Genomic DNA, 11,335 nt, shown 5'->3' with positions numbered 1-11,335 from the left:
TTTTGGTATTTTTGAACAAATTCTGGAATGGCGCTGCGTAATCTTGGGAGCGTACATTGGGTCGAGTTCGGAACTTTAAACCCATGAGTTCAAGAATACTTTTACTTTAATTTTCCACAGACCGTGTGCATGCCATTTCTTAAAAGAAAATATTTTATTTAAAATATTTCTCGCAATGATGAGTTCTTGGATTCAACGATTTTACTTCAGGGGTATTATTGTGGTCAAGATAACAATAAGCGTCAAAATCTATTTTAATCAAAATAAAATTTTTAGGGAAGAAAATATTTTCTGAAATTCTATGTTTTTTAAAAACAATGTATGATAGGAATACCTCATAACATTCTTGCTATTATTGTACGATGAAATCAATCGAGTTTTTCCTTAAGCGAAAAGGGAATACTATTATGCGTTGCTTTCACAGAAAAAGACTATGCTGTTTCGTATAAGAATGAAATAACATGGAACAAGTCATCGTATTCATATGCTAAATATATTAATTACCATTCCTATGTAAAATATTTTTTTAAAAAGTTAATCACATTTCTGTACGGCATCGTAAGACGCCGTCGCCTATGTAATCCTTGAAGGAAGATAGATATTCCATTAACTCACTCAACCCTAACACCGACTATATCCATAGTTTACCCAGGTTACTTTTACCCCATGCCTATTTATTACATGTTTATGAGACAAATTATAGGCGTGGGATCAAAGCTAATGTTTTTAGTTTTTGCATGTTAGTGGTAGTTGAGGAAAATATCTATGCACATGCTCATTTTAATACATAATAAATGTCACTGGCCTCTTTATTATTGTTTTTAGACAGCCATGTTAATGATTAGTTAGTTCTAACTCAACTCTTTCAATCAGAACATTAACGTTCAAGGTCACACATAGCTGTGTGTCTTGGGACATTATATCCGGTGGCGAATGCTGTCATTATTTTACTTAAGCGCATAGCATCAATAGTGGACTAGAAAAAAAATGACTTCATCACGTGAGTTGATGTATGTAGAAGTTAGCGACATTTTACTTAACTCTCTCCTTACCAACCATTTTCAGGATTTTCCCCAAATCTTGACATCAAACTAACATGAAAATATATTTTTTATCACTCAGACATAATAGCAGTAACGTTCTTGCGATACATAATTTCTTGAGGAAAACATGCTCTACAACACTCTTGTTCATTTTCTTTAAATTTTATGATGTACAAAATAAATTTGAATAAGAAAAAAATTGGTTGTATCGTAACGAATGTGACGATTTTCCTATAAGTGGTAAGGAGAGGGTTAATGAGTCATATATCGTGTAGAAGTCTTGGGATAAAGATGATGATAAATTGTCTTCAATTCTGACACAGCTGACCATCTGTGACATAACAGTATATAAATTATTCAGGGCACTTTACACATTCGTAGCGGTATGTGTAATGAACATAATAATGATGATGAAAGTAGCTGTATTGTGTAAGATCATTATGTAGGTTCTATGACGGGACTTAATGTATGATATAACGATGCAAAGGAAATAAAAAAGGTTGACAATATGACAATCTTAATATGAAACAATATAAAGTATTCCTAGAGTAGCAAGATATATATATATATATATATATATATATATATATTAATACGTCTATGTTTATCATCATAATTAGGTGTTCTGGTTATTGTTAAAAACACTATATATATATATATATATATAATATATATATATATATATATATATATATATATATTATAATAGTGTTTTTAGCAATAACCAGAACACCTAATTATGATGATAAACATAGACGTATTTGCATCAGATCAATTTGTGGGTCATATTATGATATTAAAGATGTAACGGAAATTTGAGAAGTAAACAAAAATGATGCTAATCTTACATAAAACATTAAAGGCATCCCTAGAATAATAGCAGCATAGCAGTGTCTGTGAAATCTTGAAGAGAAAGTATCAAAAAGAAGATTGACACGATATGGAATTTGCTATAAAAAAATGTATTTTGTTTTCTTTCTTTTTTTTTTTTTTTAATTTTTTTTCTATTGATTTTGTCGTCAATATGGCCTTTCGTTGGTTTTACGGATTGTTCAGTACAAGTCTCTATAGATAGAACGAAGATGACGTCACTCAGGTCTTTGTTATTGTTTTTGCCACCCACGTTTATGAGTAAGTCTCACTAACCTGTATTAACCAGAGTATGAACGTTCATGGTTACACAGAGTTTTGCGTGTTGGCCCGTTATACTTCCGGATGGCAATGTTGTGAACTTCTTAGCCAAGCGCATTCTATCTATAGAATGAATGAGGCGACCTCAATCGGCTCATAGTCGTTGATTTTTGACCGCCAGTTGGGTTAGTACAAGATGCAATCGGAAAGTTCTGACAGTATTGCTGTATATCAAAGATTAGAACACCTACACGCCTAAAAATGTCACAGGATTTCAAAAAAATGCTCTTAATTTCGCTGCATGCAACGATCATCTTGTCTTGCTGGTCAGTTCTGGAAAACACGGCGTTTGTCATTTGGAAGTATTGTACTCCGTTCTGAATTGACACCTTTTAAAAATAAAATCTTGTATGCATTGAAGTTTCTTCCAGCAAGTGTTACTTGTCTTTGCCTTGGAGGCCATGAAATGACGGGATGTGCCAAAATTTGATTTATCCTCATCAACGGCAGATATTAAATGCCCTTGCGCGGACATGTAGTCTTGTGGTATGACACTTGCTTTCGGATCGGAAGGTCCTGGATTCGAGCCTCGCATTGCGCTTAGTTGAGTCCTTTGGAAAAAAAGCTCTTTACTCACATTCTCTCACCGTTCTCAGGTGTAAAATGAGTACCTGGCCGTTAACAGTGTTGTCTCTGTCCGAAAAAACCCCCTGTAATATCGCCAAACAAGCGTCATGCCTCGTCCTACATGTTCAGAGTTGCTGTTGGCCTGGGGTCCCTTGTAAAGCGCTTTGAGCACGTTTAATGGATATTGCTCTATATAAAAGCTCAATTTATTTTAAGTTTTTTGCATACTATCAACCTAGAGTGACCCCTTGTAAAACCCATCTTACTTTACTTTCTCTTTACTCCGGTGTTCACGCCTGTCAAAAAGAACGGGTTTTCAAGATCAATCGCTAAAAGTGCTCAGAGTGATAATCAGAATAAGTGTAAGAAAATAAAACAAGGTGGCGTTTTTATGCACCTCCATTGGAGGTATACAAAAACGCACCGTTTTTATGCACCTCCATTGGAGGTATACAAAAACGCACCGTTTTTATGCACCTCCATTGGAGGTATACAAAAACGCACCGTTTTTATGCACCTCCATTGGAGGTATACAAAAACGCAAGGTTAGAGTCTGACAGCTTGTCCACTGCGCTGCGGAGCCACCTGACTGTTCTTCACATTTAATAAGGTCTTTCTAAAACAATAGTTTACCTTCAGCGCAACTTCTATTTTCTGGTTTCATATTTCGATTTTTTTACATTATTATTATTTTTTTATGAATGTATTATGAACAACTGTCTCCGCCCTCTAATATAAATATTCAGAATACGCTTCAACACTCGTAACGTCACTTCCCTCTTAATGACGCATGGTAACTTAGTAACTGGCTCTAAACTATCGGAACAAATCGGACGCCCTTATGAAATATTTCTCCGACGAGCATAAAAGCGTATCGAGAGGAGAAAAAAAAACCCATTATAAATCTGATCATGTTTTGACTTTTACACATTCTGATCACAAGATATATGAAAAGTTCTAGCCAGCATGAAGAATAAAAAGTACCGATTTTCTTTGCATAAAACCACGCTAAAAGAACTCGAAAATAGGTGGAATTTGCTTTTAGATAACCATAGCAACCAATTTGAGGTGCTGTTGCGGGTTGTTATAAAGAGGGTCCAAGATATCCACAATCTTATAAGAAGGAACCACGCACAGATAGAAGGCTATATAGTCTCTCAAATATGATGATAAGATAGAGAGAAAGAGAGAACGATAGAGGTACAGAAAGTGAGTCGGCGAGATGGCACAACATCGTAGTGAGCACACCAAGATAAATATAAGAATAGATAGTATGCGATTGGCTAAGAAGTTCACAACATTGCCATCCGGAAGTGTAACTGACCAACACACAAAACTGTGTGTAATCATGATCGTTTATAGTCTGCTTAATACAGTTTAGTGAGAATTACTCATAAAAGCGGATGGCAGAAAACAGTAACAAAGACCTGCCTGACGTCAACTTCGTTCTATCTATAGGTAAGATGGACATTATACTAAACTAAACAAAGGAACAACTAAATGGTTTTAAAACGATTACACATTTATTAAAACGATACATACTGCATTAGCAGGACGACACACAAACAATTAAACACTAGATTATATTTTAATACAACGAGATTATAATAAGTTTTGTGTGTTGGTCCGTTATACTTCCGGATGGCAATGTTGTGAGCTTCTCTGCCAAGTGCATACTATATATACAAACCTGGTCATTACTTACGATGAGAACTTTTGATATTGTACCAAAAAAAAAAAGCATTTCTCATTTGTTGACTAGGATTTTTATCTTTCCTTCTTTGTCTCTAGATCTTCTTGCCATTGATAGAAAAACGCGGAGCAAAGTCCATAGTAATCATTCAAATTTAAATACTATTTCAAATTAAAAGATACCTCTACTACCTGTTGGTTGACACTCCAGAATAAATATGATCTAAACAACATTAACCCCCTCCTTACCACCCATAGGAAAATCGTCACATTCGTTACGATGCAGCCAACAATTTTATTATTCTGATTTCAATATGTTATAGTTATAGCCATAAAAACTCGACACTGTGTTGCAGAGCTAATTTTTCTGAACAAAATATAGAATATATTCGTTGCTAATTTGTTCGAAAGATTTATTTTTGTGTTGGTTGAGTATGAAGATTTGGGTAAAATTCTGAAAATAGCTGGTAAGGAGAGAGTTAAACTTTTTGCTCTCCTCTCGATTTTGTTTTTGTCTCAGGTTTTCATCGTAACGATAAAATGAGCCCAAAATAAATCGAGAAGTAATAAAGTGCGTACCTAGTCTTTGCGATTCCCATCAATGTCCTGTTCAAGAGGGTAGCGAGAAACATTTCCGTCAGTTTTGTGACAGCATTGCAGACGGGATAACCCTGGGCCCTGTCTAAGTTTAATGCGCTCAAAGATTAACATGCAATTACATTTACTGAGCCTTATGCACTTTTAGCTTGATGGATGAGAAGGAATTGTCAACTCATCCCCTGTCTACAAAGCAGACCTGCCAACTTGAAATTATATAATTTCGACGTCATCGGGATTAACCATCTGCTTGCGAAATATAGGAAAATCGTCACATTCGTTTCGAAAATTATTCTTGTTCACATTTGTTATGTACATTCAAAAATTTTAAGAAAAATGTTTGATAAAGCTTTAAAAAGTTGGTTTTGCTGCACAGAATTATGTATAGATAGTATGCGCTTGGCTAAGAAGCTCATAACATTGCCATCCGGAAGTATAATGGACCAACACACAAAACTGTGTGTATCCATGAACGTTTATAGTCGGGTTAATACAGTTCAGTGAGCATTACTCATAAACGCGTATGGCAAAAAACAATAACAAAGACCTGAGTGACGTCATCTTCGAACTATCTATAATAATATGTTCTTATTTCTTTTCACTTCGGAAACAATTCTGAAAATGGTCGGTAAGGAGAGAGTTAAGCGCTGGGGAAGAGAACGAACTACAATATAGTTCGTAGATATAAACGATTTCGATTCATTAAGTGTTACGAGTAATGACTCGATTTCGAACTTGTGCCTGCCATAACGATCGCAAAAAGTTGAAGCAAGTTGAGCCATCTTATAGATAGTATGCGCTTGGCTAAGAAGCTCATAACAATGCCATCCGGAAGTATAACGGACCAAGACACAAAACTGTGTGTATCCATGCACGTTTATAGTCAGGTTAATGCAGTTCAGTGAACATTACTCATAAACGCGGATGGCAAAAAAAAAAAAACAAAGGCCAGAGTGACGTCATCTTCATTCTATCTATACCCCTCCATTGACCTCGTCTACATTATTTCTCATCAAAGTGTATTCTTTTTTTTTACAATGATTGGTTCCCGAATTTAACAATTTATTGACATTTAGAATTATCAATGTGGTCATGATGATATTATTACGTTATCATCATAAAAATATATTGTTAGTAAAACCCATGCATACATGATAAAATAATTTTTTTTTTTTTATCCGTTACGTTTTGTAACAAAGGATAACAGGGGCATTTCTTATGTTTTCTTTTGTTGTTGCTGTCGCTGTTGTTGTTTGCTTGTGTGTTTGTTTATTTGTTTTTTTTTTATTCATTGGTTTTTGTTTTTTTTTTTTTTTTTTTTTTTTTTTTGTTTTTTTTTTTTTTTTTTTTTTTTTTTTTTTTTGGGTGGGGGGGGGGGGGGGGGGGGGCGTTGCTATTACGCGTTAGTAAAATCGGGTTTTCTTCACAACTAACGGAGAATAATAATGCTAATATTTTGCTCTGCAGATGGAACTCAAAAATAAAAGAATATTATCCATAGTTCTGCGGAATTTTAGTATAAGTAGGCCGGTCTGTGTTAAGTGACTTTCTTGAATAAGGTCATGTTCGAGGGTTCCTTGAATTCATTCGCCGTTGTAACAAAGACCTTACTAACATAAAAGTACAGAAGTTACTCAAATAAATCATCATATACAGAGACATAATACTTTTCTGATACCGATTTTTCACTTAAAATAAAAGAGGCTTTCTCTGATAAATCATCAAGTAAGTAGAAATATGCTTATTGATAGTACTCGATTTTACGTAAAATAAAATTTAGGCTTGTCTTGATATCAAGAGTGATGATATGATATGTTAGATGTAATAATATACAGTAAAAAATAAAATAATATTAGATGAATATATGATAATATATATTTTGAATAATAATAATAATATAAATAATACTATATATAATAAAATAATATAATAATAATAATAATAATAATAATAATAAAATAATAATATATAATATTAATAATAATAATAATAATAATAATAATAATAATAATAATAAATAATAATAATAATAATAATAATAAATAATAATAATAATAAAATAAAGAAGATGAAGAGAAGAAGAAAGAAGAAGAAGAAGAGAAGAAGAGAAGAAGAAGAAGAAGAAGAAGAAGAAGAAGAAGAAAAGAAAAAGAAGAAGAAAGAAGAAGAAGAAGAAGAAGAAGAAGAAGAAGAAAGAAGAAGAAGAAGAAGAAGAAGAAGAAGAAGAAGAAGAAGAAGAAAGAAGAAGAAGAAGAAGAAGAAGAAGAAGAAGAAGAAGAAGAAGAAGAAGAAGAAGAAGAAGAAGAAGAAGAAAGAAGAGAAGAAGAAGAAGAAGAAGAAGAAGAAGAAGAAGAAGAAGGAAGAAGAAGAAGAAGAAGAAGAAGAAGAAGAAGAAGAAGAAGAAGAAGAAGAAGAAGAAGAAGAAGAAGAAGAAGAAGAAGAAGAAGAAGAAGAAGAGAAGAAGAAGAAGAAGAAGAAAAGAAGAAGAAGAAAGAAGAAGAAGAAGAAGAAGAAGAGAAGAGAAGAAGAAGAAGAAGAAGAAGAAGAGAGAAGAAGAAGAAGAGAAGAAAGAAGAAGAAGAAGAAGAAGAAGAAGAAGAAAGAAGAAGAAGAAGAAGGAAGAAGAAGAAGAAGAAGAAGAAGAAAAAGAAGAAGAAGAAGAAGAAGAAGAAGAAGAGAAGAAGAAGAAGAAGAAGAAGAAGAAGAAGAAGAAGAAGAAGAGAGAAGAAGAAGAAGAAGAAGAAGAAGAAGAAGAAGAAGAAGAAGAAGAAGAAGAAGAAGAAGAAGAAGAAGAAGAAGAAGAAGAAGAAGAAGAAGAAGAAGAAGAAGAAGAGAGAGAAGAAGAAGAAGAAGAAGGAAGAAGAAGAGAGAAGAAAGAAGAGAAGAAGAAGAAGAAGAAGAAGAAGAAGAAGAAGAAGAAGAAGAAAGAAGAAGAAGAAGAAGAAGAAGAAGAAGAAGAAGAAGAAGAAGAAGAAGAAGAAGAAGAAGAAGAAGAAGAAGAAGAAGAAGAAGAAAGAAGAAGAGAGAAGAAGAAGAAGAAGAAGAAGAAGAAGAAGAAGAAGAAGAAGGAAGAAGAAGAAGAAGAAGAAGAAAGAGAAGAAGAAGAAGAAGAAGAAGAGAAGAAGAAGAAGAAGAAGAAGAAGAAGAAGAAGAAGAAGAAGAAGAAGAAGAAGAAGAAGAAGAAGAAGAAGAAGAAGAAGAATGAAGAGGAAGAGGATATCTGCAAAGGTTTGGAAAATAGGCTTTGCGATAAGAAATTGACTATCAAGATAGATTATTATACAATACCCGAGTTTTTAAAGTATCCCAACAGCGTTCTTGAATAGGACCAAGAATAGGAACTAACCATTAATAATATTATCTAAATCTACAACAATTGAGTTATTTCCCATGCCAACTTAATGCGTCACTGTGTTTTCTCTTGTCAACATTCCTGTGCGGCGATGTGGTCTAGTTGTATGATATTTACTTTCGCATCGGAAGCTCCTCGGTTCTTGTCCCGCTCCGAGAAACGCAAAGTTGAGCCCTTGGAAATGTCTCTTTACTCATCGTACTCAGGTGTGTAAACTAAGTATTTGGCCGTTAAAAGCGATATTTCCGTGGGGAAAAAAGTAAGATCGCCTAACAGACGTCATATCTAGTCCTACATGTTTAGTGTTGCTGTCGGCTAGGGATCCCCTACAAAGCGTTTTGAACACGTTAGTGGATATTGCGCTAAAATAAACAAAGAGCTCAAAATCTCAAATTCAAGTGAATATGTTGGGAGCTGATTCAGATGTAAGATAACATTCGGACAATATGTTATAAGGATAATATATATATATATATATATAATATATATATATATATATATATATATATATATATATAAAATATATATATATATATATTAAGGATCAAATACTGAAAATAATGTCACATAAATAGAAGAAACAATCTGCCTGCCCTGACCCACATTCATCTATAATGTACTATAAATGTAATTAATAATGTATTATATAGGGACGTACCTGATCGGGGATCGAAGCACGGACCTCCTTTAGCATCCTAGGATGGATGTTCAGTTGTTTCCAGGGTGACTTGTATCTATGGTTGCAATATCTTAGTTCATAATATCAGCTTAATAGAATAGGCAGACAATTGGGCGGTCAAAAATTGTTTTAACCGCCCAAGTAGTCCTTCAGAGCCACTAGGCCTCTGGAGCCGGATTTTATCCCTGTTTGTATAGCATAAAGGGACAGAAGCAATTGCTTGCTACCCTTAGGATAAGACGCTATTCTATCGCAAAGTACTTTCAGCCAGATCTAACGGACCCACCTACCTAATCACTGCTAGGTGGACTGGGGAGTAGGTAAAAAGATCTCGACTTCGCCGACGACCGATGGTCAGACATAATGTGAGAGGTGTATTGATAAGTAATATTCTGATCAACCTAACATGGCCCGCCTCCAGAAAGCTTTTTAGTGTTGTTAATAGTTTGCTTCTACAAAATATTGTGTCGAAGGCAGATACTGCCTGTCGTATTCGCTTCAATGTAATAAGGCTAAGCACCTCTCTGATGGTAGAGAGGAATACGATATGTCTTAAGTTTTGTAATGGACCTTTTGTCTAGTTTGGTTTGTTTCGTAAACTGAGTTTCCCTGACGCCAAGTTCAGATGGCTTTTCTGAATGAACTATGAACATTTCGTTGAACATGTCTGCTAGATATTCGTTGTCTTCTCCTGTGAGACATTTGAGTTCCTCAGTTTTGATTTGATTGTGTCTATCCCAGGAGCTCTGTTGTTATTTAATTTAATTATAGCTTTGTTGGCCTTTTGGCACTTATTTCTTCATCGATGCTGGAGTCAGCTTCCTCAAAAGATTCTGTTTAATTTTCTCCTTTGAATTTCGCATCAAAATAGTATTTTATTTAATTGACTGTCATCACAAATGACTTTCCCATCGTCCTATTTATTTATTTATATTTCTTTTTTTTTTAGCTGAAAACTCAGTTGATTCCCGACATTAGTAGTAATGCATAATTGGAGATCAAAATAATTTAAAAATTAATTAATTTCACTCTGACAAATTCATACTAAACTAGACTATCCGAGAAATACGATACGATACGAATGTGTTACTCTGCGAATACGAGAGTATTCAAAACCCAGGATATCCTTATAATATCAAGTTTCAACACAGAATGTGCGGTTTTGTGGTCTAGTGGTATGACACTCGCATTCGGATCGGAAGGTCCTGGGTTCGAGCCTCGCGCTCGGCGCATAGATGAGTCCTTGGAAAATGCTCTTTACTCACATTCTCTCACCGTACTCAGGTGTAAAATAAGTACCTGGCCGTTAACAGCGTTGTCTTTGTCCGAAAAATTGTAATATCGCCTAATAAGCGTCATGTCCCGTCCTACATGTTAAATGTTGCTGTTGACCAGGGACCCCTTGTAAAGCCCTTTGAGCACATTTAGTGGATATTGCGCCATATAAAAGCTCATTTAAAAGCTCACTTAATACTAGATAGACTATCCGAGAAATAGAACAGTAAAGTTTGCTGCCCCAAACGTAAAGAAAGGTCGAGAAGCACATGGCAAACCACATGTTCCTGTCTTGACAGCTCACGTTCCAATGTAAATAATAGAAAGAAAATAACCTTTAAAATTTGGCTGTTAGGTGGCAAAAGAAACACATATTCATAAATACTCGATCATGCATCAAATAATGTCTAGATATGGATATTTTATGGAACAAAAGGTAAAATTTATCAAAAGTTACGTCTATCTATTTTTAGACCAGAGCAAATTATTGCGCTGGTATGAACAAAACGAGAATTATTCGGAGCCTGATTTTCAGAATAATTTAGTCTTATATTATTATTTCTGCAACTGTTAGATTTTATGTAAACATATTTTCAATACTGAAAGTGTATTGCCTACAACTCAAACTACAAAATTGGGAGACCTATATTGTGCGTAAATTATTCCGGTCCCTAACGGAAATCACTAGCAACTTGTTATTGTTTACGTTTGGGGCAGCAAACTTTACTGTTCTATACGATACGAATGGGTTACTCTACGAACAGGAGAGTAATCGAAACCTTGGATATCCTTATAATATCAAGTTTCAACACAGAAAGTTGTACGATATTAACCTTTTACACACGGGATTGGATTTTAATCCAACAGGATGAAAGCTGATCTAACGGTTTTCAACAAGTAGTAATAAAGAGACAGCTCAGTTGTAACTGTAGGTCAAATC

Source organism: Berghia stephanieae, chromosome 3 (genome assembly GCF_034508935.2).
Source record: "Berghia stephanieae isolate SIO BIC M18660-M18661 chromosome 3, UCSD_Bste_1.3, whole genome shotgun sequence".
NCBI lineage: Eukaryota > Metazoa > Mollusca > Gastropoda > Nudibranchia > Aeolidiidae > Berghia > Berghia stephanieae.
This window is presented reverse-complemented; position numbering follows the sequence as displayed.